Genomic DNA, 15583 nt, shown 5'->3' with positions numbered 1-15583 from the left:
TCGAGTATAATCGCATTTGCGTTTTTTCACTAAATATGAAAAAAAAAAAACTTTGATTTGAATTTTGATAAATCAGCCCCTATGTTTTTGAAACTAAATAGAGCAAAACAGTAAATGGCAGCACCCAGAGCACTGCTCAGTGAGAGCTGTAAATGACTGGCCTGCTATTGTTTAAATAAAGATAAGTAAAATGCTTTTTAGATTTTTTAATATGGAATATCAAAATAAGTGCGAAAGAAAACATAACATTTATAGCAAGGAAATTCTGTGGAACTAGCAATGTTATTAAAAGGCACCTATTGTAGCAAAACAGTTTTCCCGACCAGAGGTGCAGCTAACAGAGCCTGTAGTCTGATTGGGGAATATCATTTTGGCCAGAAAACGCTCCTAGCGAGCACTATGCTACCAGCATCGAAGCACTTTCTGGCTAAAACAGTATGGGGTCCCCCAACCAGAGTGCAGGCAAATAATAGTAAGCGGTGAGTGAAAGAAATTTACTCCAATAAACAATATGAAAGATGAATATAATTTAACTATATATTCCTACTGTTACATTGCTAAAATGTAGCACATAAACACACAAGTGGAAAAGGGCCCAAATAACAAATCATCCAGAAACTGCACAGATAAAATGGGAGGCAACAACGGTCTCGACAACAGAACTGTTACATGTTTTGTATATTTCTCTTGCTCTTTAAGGTAATGCTTGTTACTTTCCAGGTTTTAATGTCTTTTGACTTGGAGGACAGTGGTATTTAGAGTTAAGGATTGTGTTCTCTCTCAGGACTGTCACTCCTTGTACTCAAGCTCTTCACCCTTATAGGGCCTTTTATTTATCCTGGGTTCCCCAAGAGATGTAGTCTGGACGAGTAGCTGCATGGTACTCATCTATTAACTGCTGCACAATTTCCCTTGAATTATCCAGCTCATCAAAGTTGTCCTTAAAATGTCTTCCTTACGGAACTGCTCCAGGAAAGCCTCACGTTTTCGCAGTTTATCGTACTGCGACAAGTTCTCTCAAACAGCTGGAGAAGAGAATATAAAAGTAGATGAAGCTGGAGCAGAGCGTAGTATAGATATGAATAACCTTAAAATCATTCAGAATCCATGGAATAACTATACTTCCTGGAAACTAATTGTATCATTTTGAGGGCTGGGACTGCATGAGATGATACCACTGGGTCAGTGCCAAAAAAAAGTTCATGGAAAAGGATTTCTTATGATCAGAACACAGGGCCCTCAAAGTAATATGTCTTTAAAGGTTGCTAAAACTGAGATAATGATGCAGTTGCCTTGGGCTGGTACAGAAGCCCAAAACATAATGTACAACATTTCTAGCCTATTTCTAAGCATTAGTTCTCCTTTAAACTATGAGGGTAGACTGTCAAGGTTGGGTCTGGAAAAAAAGGTGCTTGCAGGGACATTATTACCCTGTGCGAGTTCACTAGAGGGCATTATGGACAGATAGCAGGGAATCTTTTTGCCATAAAACAATCAACTCACCAGAGGCCCTTTAGATTAGACTAACAGAAGTTTCATTAGAAGCAGTGATGGTGGTTAATTGCAGTGCGAGCAATGAGGTTGTGGAATTCCATGCCAGGTGCTGCTGTGATGGCAGATAAGAGGGGCTTGGATGATTTCCTTATATGTTATGTATAGCAGAAATAAACAGAGGAAATGCCCAGTATATGTGATAAGCAACACCCTTATCCTTTTCTGTCTATGTAAGAGAAGTTAACCGAAACAGAAATTACTTTCTACAACAGTATAATAGCCTACTCACCGAGGAGATATTGGTGTGATTAGCCATCATTAGCCATTAATCATTGTAGAATAAATAAAACGGCTAAAAAGCCCTAAAAGCCCTGTATACCTGTGTGGGATCCACTTCCCCTTGAATGATGTTCAGTATTGCAATATAGCAGTGGTTGGTTTGCCGGTCACGGCCAGTGGATACCATAACATTTTTAGGCTGCAGTAGCCTTCTCATGACATCCAGCACTGTGGTCTTACGCACACTGGCCACCTATGAGCAAGAAGAATAATTACTTGCATGGAATACAGGATTTGGTTTTCACGCAGAAGTAGGAAATGTTGATAGTTGATAGATATTTTTATCTGGTGCTCACAGCACAGCAGGCAGAGGGGTGCAAGTGCTTGGTAAGTGAGCATTAAGATCGCACTTTTTAACCTCTTAGGGGCACATTTACTAAGACACGAATTCGAATATGAATTGGAAAAATCCGATTGGAAACAAACATTTTGCGACTTTTTCGTATTTTTGCAACTTTTTCGTTACCAATACGATTTGCGCGAAAAAACACGAGTTTTTCGTAGCCATTACGATGCGCTCGTATCTTGTCTCAACTTTTTCGTATTGAGTGCTCGTAAGTGGCGGGCGAAACTTTCAGACTTAGCATGATTTTGGAAGGCTCCCATAGGACTCAATGGCACCCTGCAGCTCCAACCTGGCCCAAGGAAAGTCTCCCATAGGGCTCAATGGCACTCTGCAGCTCCAACCCGGCCCAAGGAAAGTCTCCCATAGGGCTCAATGGCACTCTGCAGCTCCAACCCGGCCCAAGGAAAGCCTCCCATAGGGCTCAATGGCACTCTGCAGCTCCAACCTGGCCCAAGGAAAAGCCTCCCATAGGGCTCAATGCCACTCTGCAGCTCCAACCTGGCCCAAGGAAAGTCTCCCATAGGGCTCAATGGCACTCTGCAGCTCCAACCTGGCCCAAGGAAAGCCTCCCATAGGACTCAATGGCACTCTGCAGCTCCAACCCGGCCCAAGGAAAGTCTCCCATAGGGCTCAATGGCACTCTGCAGCTCCAACCTGGCCCAAGGAAAGTCTCCCATAGGACTCAATGGCACTCTGCAGCTCCAACCCGGCCCAAGGAAAGTCTCCCATAGGGCTCAATGGCACTCTGCAGCTCCAACCCGGCCCAAGGAAAGTCTCCCATAGGGCTCAATGGCACTCTGCAGCTCCAACCTGGCCCAAGAAAAGTCTCCCATAGGGCTCAATGGCACTCTGCAGCTCCAACCCGGCCCAAGGAAAGTCTCCCATAGGGCTCAATGGCACTCTGCAGCTCCAACCCGGCCCAAGGAAAGTCTCCCATAGGGGCTCAATGGCACTCTGCAGCTCCAACCTGGCCCAAGGAAAGTCTCCCATAGGGCTCCAATGGCACTCTGCAGCTCCAACCCGGCCCAAGGAAAGCCTCCCATAGGGCTCAATGGCACTCTGCAGCTCCAACCCGGCCCAAGGAAAGTCTCCCATAGGGCTCAATGGCACTCTGCAGCTCCAACCCGGCCCAAGGAAAGTCTCCCATAGGGCTCAATGGCACTCTGCAGCTCCAACCCGGCCCAAGGAAAGTCTCCCATAGGGCTCAATGGCACCCTGCAGCTCCAACCTGGCCCAAGGAAAGTCTCCCATAGGGCTCAATTGCACTCTGCAGCTCCAACCCGGCCCAAGGAAAGTCTCCCATAGGGCTCAATTGCACTCTGCAGCTCCAACCCGGCCCAAGGAAAGTCTCCCATAGGGCTCAATGGCACTCTGCAGCTCCAACCCGGCCCAAGGAAAGTCTCCCATAGGGCTCCAATGGCACCCTGCAGCTCCAACCCGGCCCAAGGAAAGTCTCCATAGGGCTCAATGGCACTCTGCAGCTCCAACCCGGCCCAAGGAAAGTCTCCCATAGGGCTCAATGGCACTCTGCAGCTCCAACCCGGCCCAAGGAAAGTCTCCCATAGGGCTCAATGGCACCCTGCAGCTCCAACCTGGCCCAAGTAAAGTCACCATACTGAAGCTTGAATGAATCCAAATGTTTCGCACTCGGCACGAAGGCTATGAAAAAGTCGTGACAAAATACGAGCGCATTATAACGGCTACGAAAAACCTGCGTTTTTTCGCGCAAATCGTATTGGTAACGAAAAAGTCGCGACAATTTTCCGAAAAAAACGCAATCGGACACATTCGGCCCGTATGTGAGTAAGTAAATGGACCCCTTAGTGTTCTTGCAATTGCTCCCCCTGGGGTCACAAATGATCTCAAGTGGTGCTAAAGTGCTAGAGTTACATACAATAGGTTATGTAGGCTGATACAAGTTCTTTTTTCTCCCATAATTCCCTATGGGAGCAGGCAAGGTAAGATAAAACAAATGAACCAAATTGTGAGCATTTTGTAAAGTAAGGTAAACAAAATATTCATTTCATACATGAAGAGCGAATAACGTTCTATGTTCTGCAACATATATACTAATGCTAACTCCTTATAACTGGTGTATGTTAAAACTAATACGTACCAAGGTTTTTCAAGGTTTACTTGGAAAAACATGAGCAGATGCATTCCACCATTAACACGTTTATATGCAGTCCCTTATTTAAACACAAGTAAGTCATTTATTATATGAAATCAATTATCTTTGTATGTCAAAATAAAAAAATTCAGTAATGTAAGGGGTGAGAACGGGGGAAGAGATGGATGTAGGTCAGGGATCCCCAACCTTTTATACTTGTGAGCCACATTCAAATGGGAAAAGTATTGGGGAGCAACACAAGCATGGAAACAGTTCCTGGGGGTGCAAATAAGAGCTATAATTGGCTATTTAGTAGCCCCTATGTGAACTGGCAGCCTATAGAAGGCTCTGTTTGGCTTTACACTGGGTTTTATGCAACCAAAACTTGCCTCCAAGAAGGAAATTCAAAAATAAGCACCTGCTTTGAGGCCCCTGGGAGCAACATCCAAGGGGTTGGGGATCAACATGTTACTCACGAGCCACTGGTTGGGGATCACTGATTGTAGGGGGTGCAGATATAGGATACAAAGGCCCAAGTAACCCCAATTATAACTGTATAGTGATGACACAAGATCTTGACTTGTAAGAAACATTAAAGGGATTCTGTGATGGTTTTTGTTGTGGAGTTTTTATTACTATATAATACTGTTCATATTGCAAATAATTCATTGTACCATTTGAAATGTTATTCTCCAACCAAAAAATTTATTGTTTTTGCTGTAGGTGCCATCTCGGTGCATTGTGCCTGAGTCTGAGCTTTCAGAAGGAGCCAGCGCTACACATTAGAACTGCTTTCAGGTAACCTATTGTTTCTCCTACTCCCATGTAACTGGAGGAGTCCCAAGCCGGACTTGAATTTTTACTATTGACTGTTATTCTCGTATCACCACTAGGAGGCATGGGAACATTTTTATCAGGGAGCTGCTATCTTGTTACCTTCCCATTGTTCTGCTGATTGGCTGCTGAGGGGGGAAGGGGGTTAGATCACTTCAACTTGTAGTGCAACAGTAAAGTGTGAGTGACGTTTATAAGAGCGCATGTCATATCACTGAGGGCACCTAGGAAACTAAGAATATGCCTTGCCCCATTTTCAAATTTGAAAATTAAATATAAAAAAGTCTGTTTGCTCTTTTGAAAAACAGATTTCCATTTGTTGGAGAAGCACTATTAAATGATGCGTTTTGTAAAACACATGTTTTCCAATGACAGAATCCATTTAAGATGAGATGAAATCTTGCAGCAATTTGTGTGTACTGTAGAGTGACCTCCCTGCTATTCTTACAGGACCCCCAAACAACCTTCCCTAACTGTGTGCTCGTGGGCACGCACACAAATTTTTTAATTCTGTAACTATCAGTTTTTTCATTGGAACAGCTACCTGGTTGCTTAAGCTTAATTACCCTAGCAACCAAGCAGCAGCTGGGAAGACAGAATGGGAAGAGAACTGAAAAGGATTACAATAACAATAATCAATAATAAAAGTGAAACCTTGCTGATTTTCTGATTTTAGTTGCTGGGGTTAGTGATCCTGACAACCAGTATTTTCAGTTGCTGGTAAGGTAGGCCAATGAAAAAAACTCAAGAAATAAAAATGAAGCCTTATTTCAGAAGTGCTTAGAATAGGTCCATCTTTAACATACAAAGGTGAAGTTCTTCTTACGTGTGTCTAGCACTGCAAATACACGAGGCCCAAAGTGTGTGATTCTTGTATTTAAAATGTAATTATGGCTACAAATTATTACATTAAAGATACATATTAAAAACATATAGTAACTACACAAATGACATATAAAGCTGCTGATTAGTCATTTTATTTAATTACATCATTAGATACCAGAATAAAACATCTTAAATATAAATGCCACTGAACAGTTTGATGCCCAATGTACATAGGTTTACGTATTTTGCATGCAGGGACCCCAAGATAGAGAAACTCCATATTATCTGTCATTTCTGTCATTTCAAAGGCAAAATCAACACATTTGCAGCATTGCATGTGGGGTAAGGTCACAAAAAAGTGCACCCCAAAAAGCCATATATTTTTGGAAAGTACTCACTCACCCAAATTCAAAATGGGTTACCAAGTCAAGTACCAAGCCACGGAGCTTTCCTAAATTTGGCGAATTTGCTAACATTTCCACTTTGCAGCATCTTATCTCCCATGTATCAATAGATGCCATGAAACTCCCTAAATATGAGTGCCATGAAATGAAAGGGAAACATAGGTTTACCTGAGTATTTGGCATGTAGAGGTCCCGAGGTAAAGATACCCCCAAATGATCTATCATTTATGTAATTTCAGCGACGGCAAAATCAACACTTTTGCAGCATTTTATGTGGGATAATGTGACAAAAAAGTAGACACCCCAGAAATCCAAATGGGTACACAGCTTAAGTACCAAGCTGCAAAACAAAATTGACTCTGCTGCTGAAAAAACACATTTACTGCATTTTTTGGTTGGGTAAAGCCACAAAGAAATACATTTACACCCCAAACCATATTTGTTTGGAAAGAAAGTACGCATTTAAGCAAATCTGAAATGGGTAACCATGTCTTTCTACTCCAGTCTACTAACCCTTTACTAAAATTAGGGTTTTTAATGAAATACCTGAAAATTGCTTTAAAGCTTTTACTTTCTAGCATCTCATCTCCCACATTTATCCAGGGCTACACTTTGTGGCAATAACAGAACAGAGAGGATCAGAAGTTTCTCTGCAAATGACCCAACGCAGTTACAAATATAACTAGGTTTCTTTTCAGAAAAAGCCTGTGATATAAAGGTGAATTTGTGTCGTATTTAGTTGCTTTGCAGCACACCAGTCACTAGATGGCACTGTTCAATCCATATTGCCTCTCACTCTCTTGTCCAAATACTGAGCTTTTTAATTTACCAAGAGCCTATAGTGTCCTAGAGCAGTACCCATCATTTTTTCAAAATTGCTCCTGTACAGTCAGTTATCCCCCAATACTGAGTTTAAGAAGTCAATGTCCTGGTTTTTCCTGGGCAATGTTTGTATACGTAAAAATAGGGATTTGCGAGCTAGCATGAAGGGTAAGAATAGGATAAAGATAAGGAGAGAATTAATGAAGGTTACCCAAGCTTTTAATGTACTTTTTGTTTGCCAAGGTCAGTCTTATTGACAACAACGTAGCAGTTTAAATTAAATGCTGCATAGAGAAGAAATAATTTATTTTTATATTGTAACTAAATTGTTTAATCATTGATTCACTGATTCCTAGGAGCTGGCAATCTAATTTCCATAGAAGACCCATTATTATGGGATACTAAGACAAATTCAGGGAGCACATCCAAGTCTCAGACAGATAGTATCCTGGTTGCAGTGCTCACACTGTGCCAATAAAGAGGCTTATAATACACACAAATATAAATAATACAATAGATTATGATGATCTTCATATTTTAGTGAATTATATGCAGGGTCAGACTGGCTGAAGAGAGTGCCAGAGAAACATTTGGTGGGTGCAGACCCTAATGTTCCCCAGCCTAGGAGATTTCCCACCAGCCTGTCTTTATTTCCATTGTAGGCCTGTATGAAAAAATGTTATTTGAAATGCTTTACACACATACTACTTTAGTGAAGTATGCAGCTAATAATAATAATAAATAATAATAGCAGCGTGGTAATAGAACTGCATGAATTACACCACTGATCCCTGACCAGTAGCTCACAAGCAAAATGTTACTCACCAACCCCCGGATGTTGCTTCCAGTGGCCTCAAAGTATGTGCTTCTTTTTGCATTCATGGCTTTTGGGCAAGTTTTAGTTGCATAAGAAACAGTTGTACTTACAATCACAGCCTCCTGTAGGCTTCCAGTCCACGTAGGGAATAACAAATAGCCAATTCGGCACCCCTAGGAACTTGTTTTTATGCTTCTTGTTACTCTTTTTACATTTGAATGTGGCTAACAAGTAAAAAAGGTTGGGGACTTCTGAATTACACTATAATCACTAAGGGTACACAGGGCTCTTTTAGGGCATTACAGTGCCCAAAAATCCTCCTCTGCAAGTCTGATGATTGTAATGTAAGTCTACATGGGTGGCTGTTTTGGGTGCTCTAAGGAAAAACTTTTTAGCTGTGTGTAATTACCCTATGGGCATGTACAAACAAGCATTTCTTGGTCTATTTGGGCATCTCTGGGGTTGAACAAATTGTAATAGTGTGGTGACTTGAAGTACATGTGTCAGATATGGCTAGACAGGTCTTTTTGTGCATATGGTGCACGTACTAGTGATCTCCATGTCACAAAATGAAGGGGGGAGACCAGTTTTATGGAGTCCCAGGACTGACGGTGCTGCTTCCATCATGGCCTTTGTTTAAGTGGTGTTCTCCTCTAAGGCCATGGGCACATGAAGCATTCGCCTTAAAACACAAAAGCAGGCATTTTTGGGCGGCACTCCTCTCCATGTACCTGCAATCAAGCAGAAGCTGTACTTTTTAGTGCAGATACACAGGGATGCGGACGGGAGCAGATCCCCTTCTCTAACCCTGCAGACAAAATGCTCCCCTACATAACCAACTGTAATATTGTACCATGCTGACATCTAGAGATAATACAGCAATATTTCTGTATGACAGAGATACTCTGTAGGATTCTACAGTCTTTATGCAAAATTTACACTGGTATTTATTAACCCATTAGGTACCCTGTCCATTTCTGGAAAAAAAAAGAATTGTAATTGTCAAATCCGCAATATTGAAGGTGCTAATAGTTTTATTGTAAGGCTTATATTTTTGTTTCATGACATCACTGTACTGAAACGAAACCAACAAATTACTGTAAACTTCAAGTTCCGCAATAAAGAACGGAGTTCAAAACATTCCAACAATTATAGTGAAATGCCAATTAATGTAGTGTTGCCTAATTACTCTCTGTATAACCTGTCAGATGTATATATTTATATGGACTGGTTATTATAGAATAACATCAGCAATTTATATTGGGATCTGTTCACTGAATTATATCAGCGTTTTATACATTATCTTTTCAGCAGGGTAATGGCTCATTTTTGGGCCCCACAGCAACATTTTTGGGTCCTTACAATTACACAATTTACAAAACGTATTCCAAAATTTACGCTACTTTCAAATAAATTTAACTTACTGATAAACTCCACTGTCCCCTCCCCAATTCAAAGACCTATTAGCACATTTTTGTTACTATTTTTGTGAACTAATACTGACTAGGTATTGGGCCCCTAAATTTACGTACTTTACAAAACCTTGTGCAAAAACTCACATAACTTACATACAGTATAAAGCAATGACAGCACAGAGCAGGGGCAGGTAGGTGGGAAGGGGTTAAACTTTGAACAAACTCCACTGACCCCCAATGAACTGACTTATTAACACATTAATCAATGGAACTCTTTATATGAACCGCTTATTGTAGAGTAACATCCGCTGTTTATATTGCACACATGGACACAAGGGGCATGGGCAGAATTGTAGTACTGAGCACTTGTGTTAATGGGGGGCCCATATAAATAACTTGAACGGAGCCCCATATTTTCCATATTTATATAATGCTTCATAACCCACAAAAGCACACCCCATCATAGAAAAGTGCTGCGTTTTCATTGTTTTATTATACTGAGATTCCCCCCCCCCCCGAGTGTGAGCTGTGCCACTACACTATGCTTACTGAGTGCCGGGACCACAGGCTGAGGATGAGCATTCGCACTACTGAATTTTAGCTGCAGGAAGTGGCGATAAGTAAAGCCAAGATAGGGGCCACAATGTATAAGGTATAGGTCATACATGTGAAGGCCATGCCTTTAGTTTAACAAATTGGAAGAAAAAACTGTAGGAGACATAATGATGCAAATCTGGGTAGGATAATGGGACAATAATTGAAAGAAAGAATCCTAGTTTAGCCATTTTACAAGTTCTTACCCATAGTTGAACCCAGCCTGGTTTCAGTGTGCATCCAACTCTACACAGAATGATGGGAAATGTTAGCTTTTATCAAGGAAATTGGGAGTGGGCTTTGGGGCCTGGGTATATCAGACCTACTCTTGTTGAACTTTTTTGTTCTTGGTGAATGCACAGTTGGCTTGTTATTTTCAGTACTTTCTGGAACCATGCAATGGCTTGAGTTGTTTAAAGGAAATTTCAAATATTCTATGGCAAAATTCTAAAGTTCATACAAGGACAATATTTTTTATAGATTTAAAAAACAGTTTAAAACCCCAACCTACTGTTGTTCGACTTCAGCTTATTCTTCCACTTTTTCTTCTTCTTCTTAGCGCCCCCCATTTTCTAAACGCTACTCCTCCTACAGCTTTAGGGGTACAACACCCAAACTCCCCACACATCTTTGCCCTATAGCGGAGCAGGCTGCTTGTGCTTTTCTAAGCAATCCTGCCCCCCATCTTTTTGTGGCGCTGCTCCAAACCCCCCAATTTTCCCATTGACTTTGACGGAAGACTTTCAAACTGCTGCCACACTTACAGCTTTGAAGCTACACCCCCCAAACTTGAATAACATAATCATGGGATCACCCGAATGAAACAGCGACATTTGTTGGATGACTCCAAAGTGGGAGGGGCCACCAGCAGCCAATCAGATTTAACCTATTGAATTTTATTGATTTCATGCCAGGGTCCCCAAACTTTGCACAGTTTGTCACTGGGTGACTATGTTCCAAGTTTAGAAAAGAGGGCAGTGCCAACAACAGCCAATCAGATTTCACCTATAGACTTCATATGTTTACATTTAAACTGCTGCCATTCTTTATATATTAATACTAAGGTCCCCAAACTTTGCAGAGCTAGTCACCAGGTAACTGCGGTTCAGAGTTAGAAAAAGTGGGTGGAGCCACCAACCTGCTGCCATTCTCACTGTATTAACAACAGGGTCACTAGGGGGCTGCATTTTTAGGGTTTAAAAAGTGGGTGGAGCCACCAACAGCCAATCAGACTTCACCTATTGGTTTTTTTTTTGGTTTAAATTTAAAATGCTGCCTTTCTCACACTATTTATTTTCAGTCACTGGCTGACTACATATTCAGGGTTAGAACAAGTGGGAGGAGCCACCAACAGCCAATCCATTTCCACCCATTACATTTCATTGGTTTATATTTAAACTGATGCGATTATTTCAGTATTAATTCCAGGGTTGTTAAACTTTCAAGAGTTAGTCACTGGGTATTTGCAGTTCAAAGTTAGAAAAAGGTGGGTGGGTCTACCAACAGCCAATCACATTTCACCTATTTACTTTCAATGGTGAAGTGTAAAATACTGTCAGTCCCACAATTTTTATGCCTGAGTTCCTAAAGTTGGTCACTGGGGGACTGCAGTTCAAAAATAGGAAAAGTGGGTTGGGCCACTAACAACCAATCAGATTTCATCCATTGAATTTTATTGGTTTAAATTTAAAATGCTGCCATTCTCACACTATTTATGCCAGGGTGCCCACTGTTTGTCACTGGGTGACTTCGACTCAAGGTTAGAAAAAGTGGGCAGAGCCACCAACCACCAATCACAATTTACCTATTGACTTTTATTGGTTTAAATTTAAACTGCTGCCGTTCTTTAACTATTAATCCTAGGGTCTCTAAACTTTGCAGTCGCTGGGTAACTGCAGTTCCAGGTTAGAAAAAGGGGGCAGAGCCACCAACCGCCAATCAGATGTCACTCGTTGACTTTCAGTGGGGAAATTTAAATTGCTGCCATTCAGACACTATTAAAACCAGGGTCCCCAAACTTTGCACAGTGGTTTTTACTATATAAATGTGGTCCAAAAATTAGAAAAAAGTGGGCGGAGCCTACAACAGATCAGATTTCATTCAGTGACTTCACGCTTTTCAACCCAACTTTTAGTATGATGTAGAGAGTAATATTCTGAGACAATTTGCAATTGGTCTTCATTTTTTATCATTTGTAGTTATTTCATTTTAAGTTCAGCAGGTCCCCAGTTTGAAGTTTCAGCAGTTATTTGGTTGCTAGGGTCCACGTTCCTTTAACAACCAGGGAGTGGTTTGGATGAGAGACTATATGAACAAGAGAAGGCCTGAATAGATTCTTATTAGGTTACAAAAAGTAACAATAACAGTAAAACTGTAACAGACGTAGACAGCAGGAGCGCTTATGTGAAAAATAAAGAATATATAATAGTGTAACAACGTTTTACACAGATTTGGTATTATATATACCCCACTAACAATAAAACTGTAGCCTCACAGAGCAATAGATTTTTGGCTGCCAGTGTCAGTGACCCCCATTTGAAAGCTGGAGAGGGGCAGAAGAGAAAGGCAAATAATTCAAAAACTATATAATAAAAACCAATTGCAAAGTTGTTAGGAATAAGGAATTCTATAACATACTAAACGTTAGCTCAAAGGTGAACCACCCCGTCAAGTTTTTAAGTTTTCAACATTTATTTTTTTAATAACTACATTTTTTGAGCTTCTAAGTTGTTAATAAATAAACTCATATTCGAGTTTGGTGAGTTTTTGAGTTTTGCTTATTTAACTAAGCTTTTATTTGAAAATTCAATTTTTGTTAAATGGGCCTTTCAATTGATTTTGGTCACTCTCAGGAGACCTTGCTCAAGACATTAAAACAAACAAAACCCCCCACAACCTTTAAACCCAATGGTACAAACACCAGAACACTCCCCCTGATGTCACATTCATTGTATAACCAGTTTAAAAGAAAACACAGTTGCCGGTCACCTATACCAAATATCTTAGTCAAAGTGTATTAATATTAAGCCCAAAATCCCAAGTACATCTTACTGATAAAGCCCCGCACTGCTACAGGGGGAGTATATATAGGAACACACGTATGAAGTGTGCTGGAGCGATGACAGAGCATATAACTAGCACTTCCACAGAAACGTACTGTTACAATCATGAGCAGATCCCAACCATGAGTATCTGTTACATTTGCACAGCCTATAGGGCTATCGCAAACCCAAACCACGCACTGTTAAAGGAGAAGGTTACATTACTAAATATTAGGCACGGCCCCATGATTATAATTGTATATATGATACCCCGGGCCAGTGCTCCTGTTAGAAGCAAAGTACACCGGGCTGGGGTACTTCTGAGCGAGCACCATGGAGTGATTGTCTTCTTCCCCTACTTCTTTCTCTGATTGCCCTAGGCCTACACACGCTCACTGGGGTGAAAAAAATAGTTACACTTTCACTCTCCTGTGCATGCACATCCAGAGCAGGGAAGAAAGAAGGTCGCTCCGTGGTGCTTGCGCAGAAGTACCCCTGGCCAGGGCAGTTTTTTTGCTAACAGGAGCACTGGCTTGGGGTATCAGGTAAGTGATTATAATTACTAGGGGTGCTTTATTGATAATTTACTTCATGGTTAAAAAACATCAACGTTTCGGTCCTGGTCTGGGACCTTGTTCACAATGTCAAACCCCAGAACCTATACACACAATGAAGCTATATAAAGGAAACATAACCCCACCCACCTGTTTCGTATCAGCACCCTGGCACCACAACCCCCAACCTGCATACCATGTAGAAATTATATATATATATCAGTCCTGATGGTGTCTGCACTCCAAGGCTTTAGTATTCCATGGGGTGCACAGCCAAAATTCGAGTATTTAAATGAAATAATCTGTGGCCGGCACACCCGTAAAAAAAAAAAAAATAATCTTTTTATTGAAGACTCATTGTTCAGAACCAACGTCCTAATGAGGACCGAAACGTTGGTTCTGAACAATGAGTCTTCAATAAAAAGATTTTTTTTTTACGGGTGTGCCGGCCACAGATTATTTCATTTATATATATATATATATATATATATATATATATATATATACACACACACAACCAACCACCCTAAATTTGTATCTTACAATATGGTCTGTACTATGGTGCATTCACATACAATCTGTTCAATGTGTGGCCAACTTTCATTGGGGAAAGGACAAAAATAGAGAGCCCTTTAAGTATTATGTTATTAAGTTAAACACATTTTTAGATTTTGAATCCTGTTTTATTTAAAATATAGAAATAAATGTGTAATAAATAACATATTTCTTGAAGAATCACATAGTTATTCATCACAGCTTTTTTTCCATTAAGGGATCTCATTGTAGGTGCAGAGATCTTCTGTAAATGTAACTTGCTTCTCCTTCTGTCGTAGTTATACTTCTCCCCATCATCTCTTCATCCTCATTTTCTTCCTCTGACAAAACCATGCTTAAACCAATTTCTAAGTGAAACCCACAAAACTTCCTGTTGATCCAGAGGAAGGCAAAAAACCCATCTGAAGTTGTGGCCAATTTGTCTCAGATGGGGAAAAATTCCTTCCTGACTCCAAATAGGCAGTCGGACCAGTCCCTGGATCAACTTTGCAACAAGAAGTCAGTTCAATAATCTTGTAGTTTCTCCCTCACTAAACACAAATCTATCAAGATCAACGTTTTGCTTCTAAGAGAAACCCGCCAAGCTTCCAGTTAATCCAGAATAAGCCAAGAAACCCCAGGCAATTAGCCTAAGATAGGGAATTCCTTCCAACTTCTGAGTCCATCAAGATCAAACTTTTTTTCTATATAAAACCCACCAAACTCTCAGTTGCCTCCAAAAAGGCAGGCAGGCCATTCCCTTGATCAACTTTGCAGTATGAGGTCATTTCAGTCAACTTGCATATATCTCCTGCTAAAAATCCATCCAACGCCGTAAACTATCTTTATAGTTTCCAATAGTACAAGATTCCAATAGTACAAGACTCAAAGAATGCAGATAAAAATCCAGTTCAGAGCCTATCATAGGAAATAAATAACCACTAAAAACATTTCATATCAGACAAAATAGTAACTGCAAACAGCTAGATACAGGGATCTGCCCCTCCACTCGATAAAGTTACCCGCTCGCAATTCATAATCACAATTTTCCCAACTCCCGCTGCCTGCTCCCCACTCCCTGCTGCGTCCTCAATCTACGGCCCGCTCCTGCGTCCTTCCTCGCTCTGTACTGCTGCTCCCCACTGTGTCCTCCCACTCCCTGCTGCGTCTTCCTCACCTGATCTTTTCTCTTCATTTCCATTATCAGGGCCTGTATATTGGTTATGACCCCTGATATTTCATCTACTCTGCCCTACAAGTAACTTGTAGCTGGACTTTTACAAGCATCTAGGGCAGGGTTGCTCAAACTTTTTTAACAGGGGGCCAGTTCACGGACTGTTCAGGAGCCAGTCTATAGTCCTCAAAGTACAACCCCGCCCCCCCACTCCCCACTGTGTCCTCAAAATGACGGCCTGCCCCCACTCTCCCTGCTGTATCCTCAAACTGTGGCCCCG

The 15583-nt window shown here is 41.1% G+C and overlaps 1 long non-coding RNA gene across 1 annotated transcript; it reads right to left on the bottom strand.

The window, feature by feature from the left end:
* Positions 1–470: 470 nt before the first annotated feature.
* Positions 471–1818, bottom strand: LOC116408009. The gene is made up of 2 exons (XR_004220669.1): positions 1784–1818; positions 471–1025 (listed from the first exon to the last, which is right to left on the bottom strand). It is a non-coding gene; the product is annotated as an uncharacterized LOC116408009 (long non-coding RNA).
* Between the last annotated feature and the right edge of the window lie 13765 nt (positions 1819–15583).

The sequence above is a fragment of the Xenopus tropicalis genome, chromosome 10, assembly GCF_000004195.4.
Source record: "Xenopus tropicalis strain Nigerian chromosome 10, UCB_Xtro_10.0, whole genome shotgun sequence".
Taxonomy (NCBI): Eukaryota; Metazoa; Chordata; class Amphibia; order Anura; family Pipidae; genus Xenopus; species Xenopus tropicalis.
Note: the sequence above shows the minus strand (reverse complement) of the source record. Positions and strands in the feature narration are given on the sequence as shown.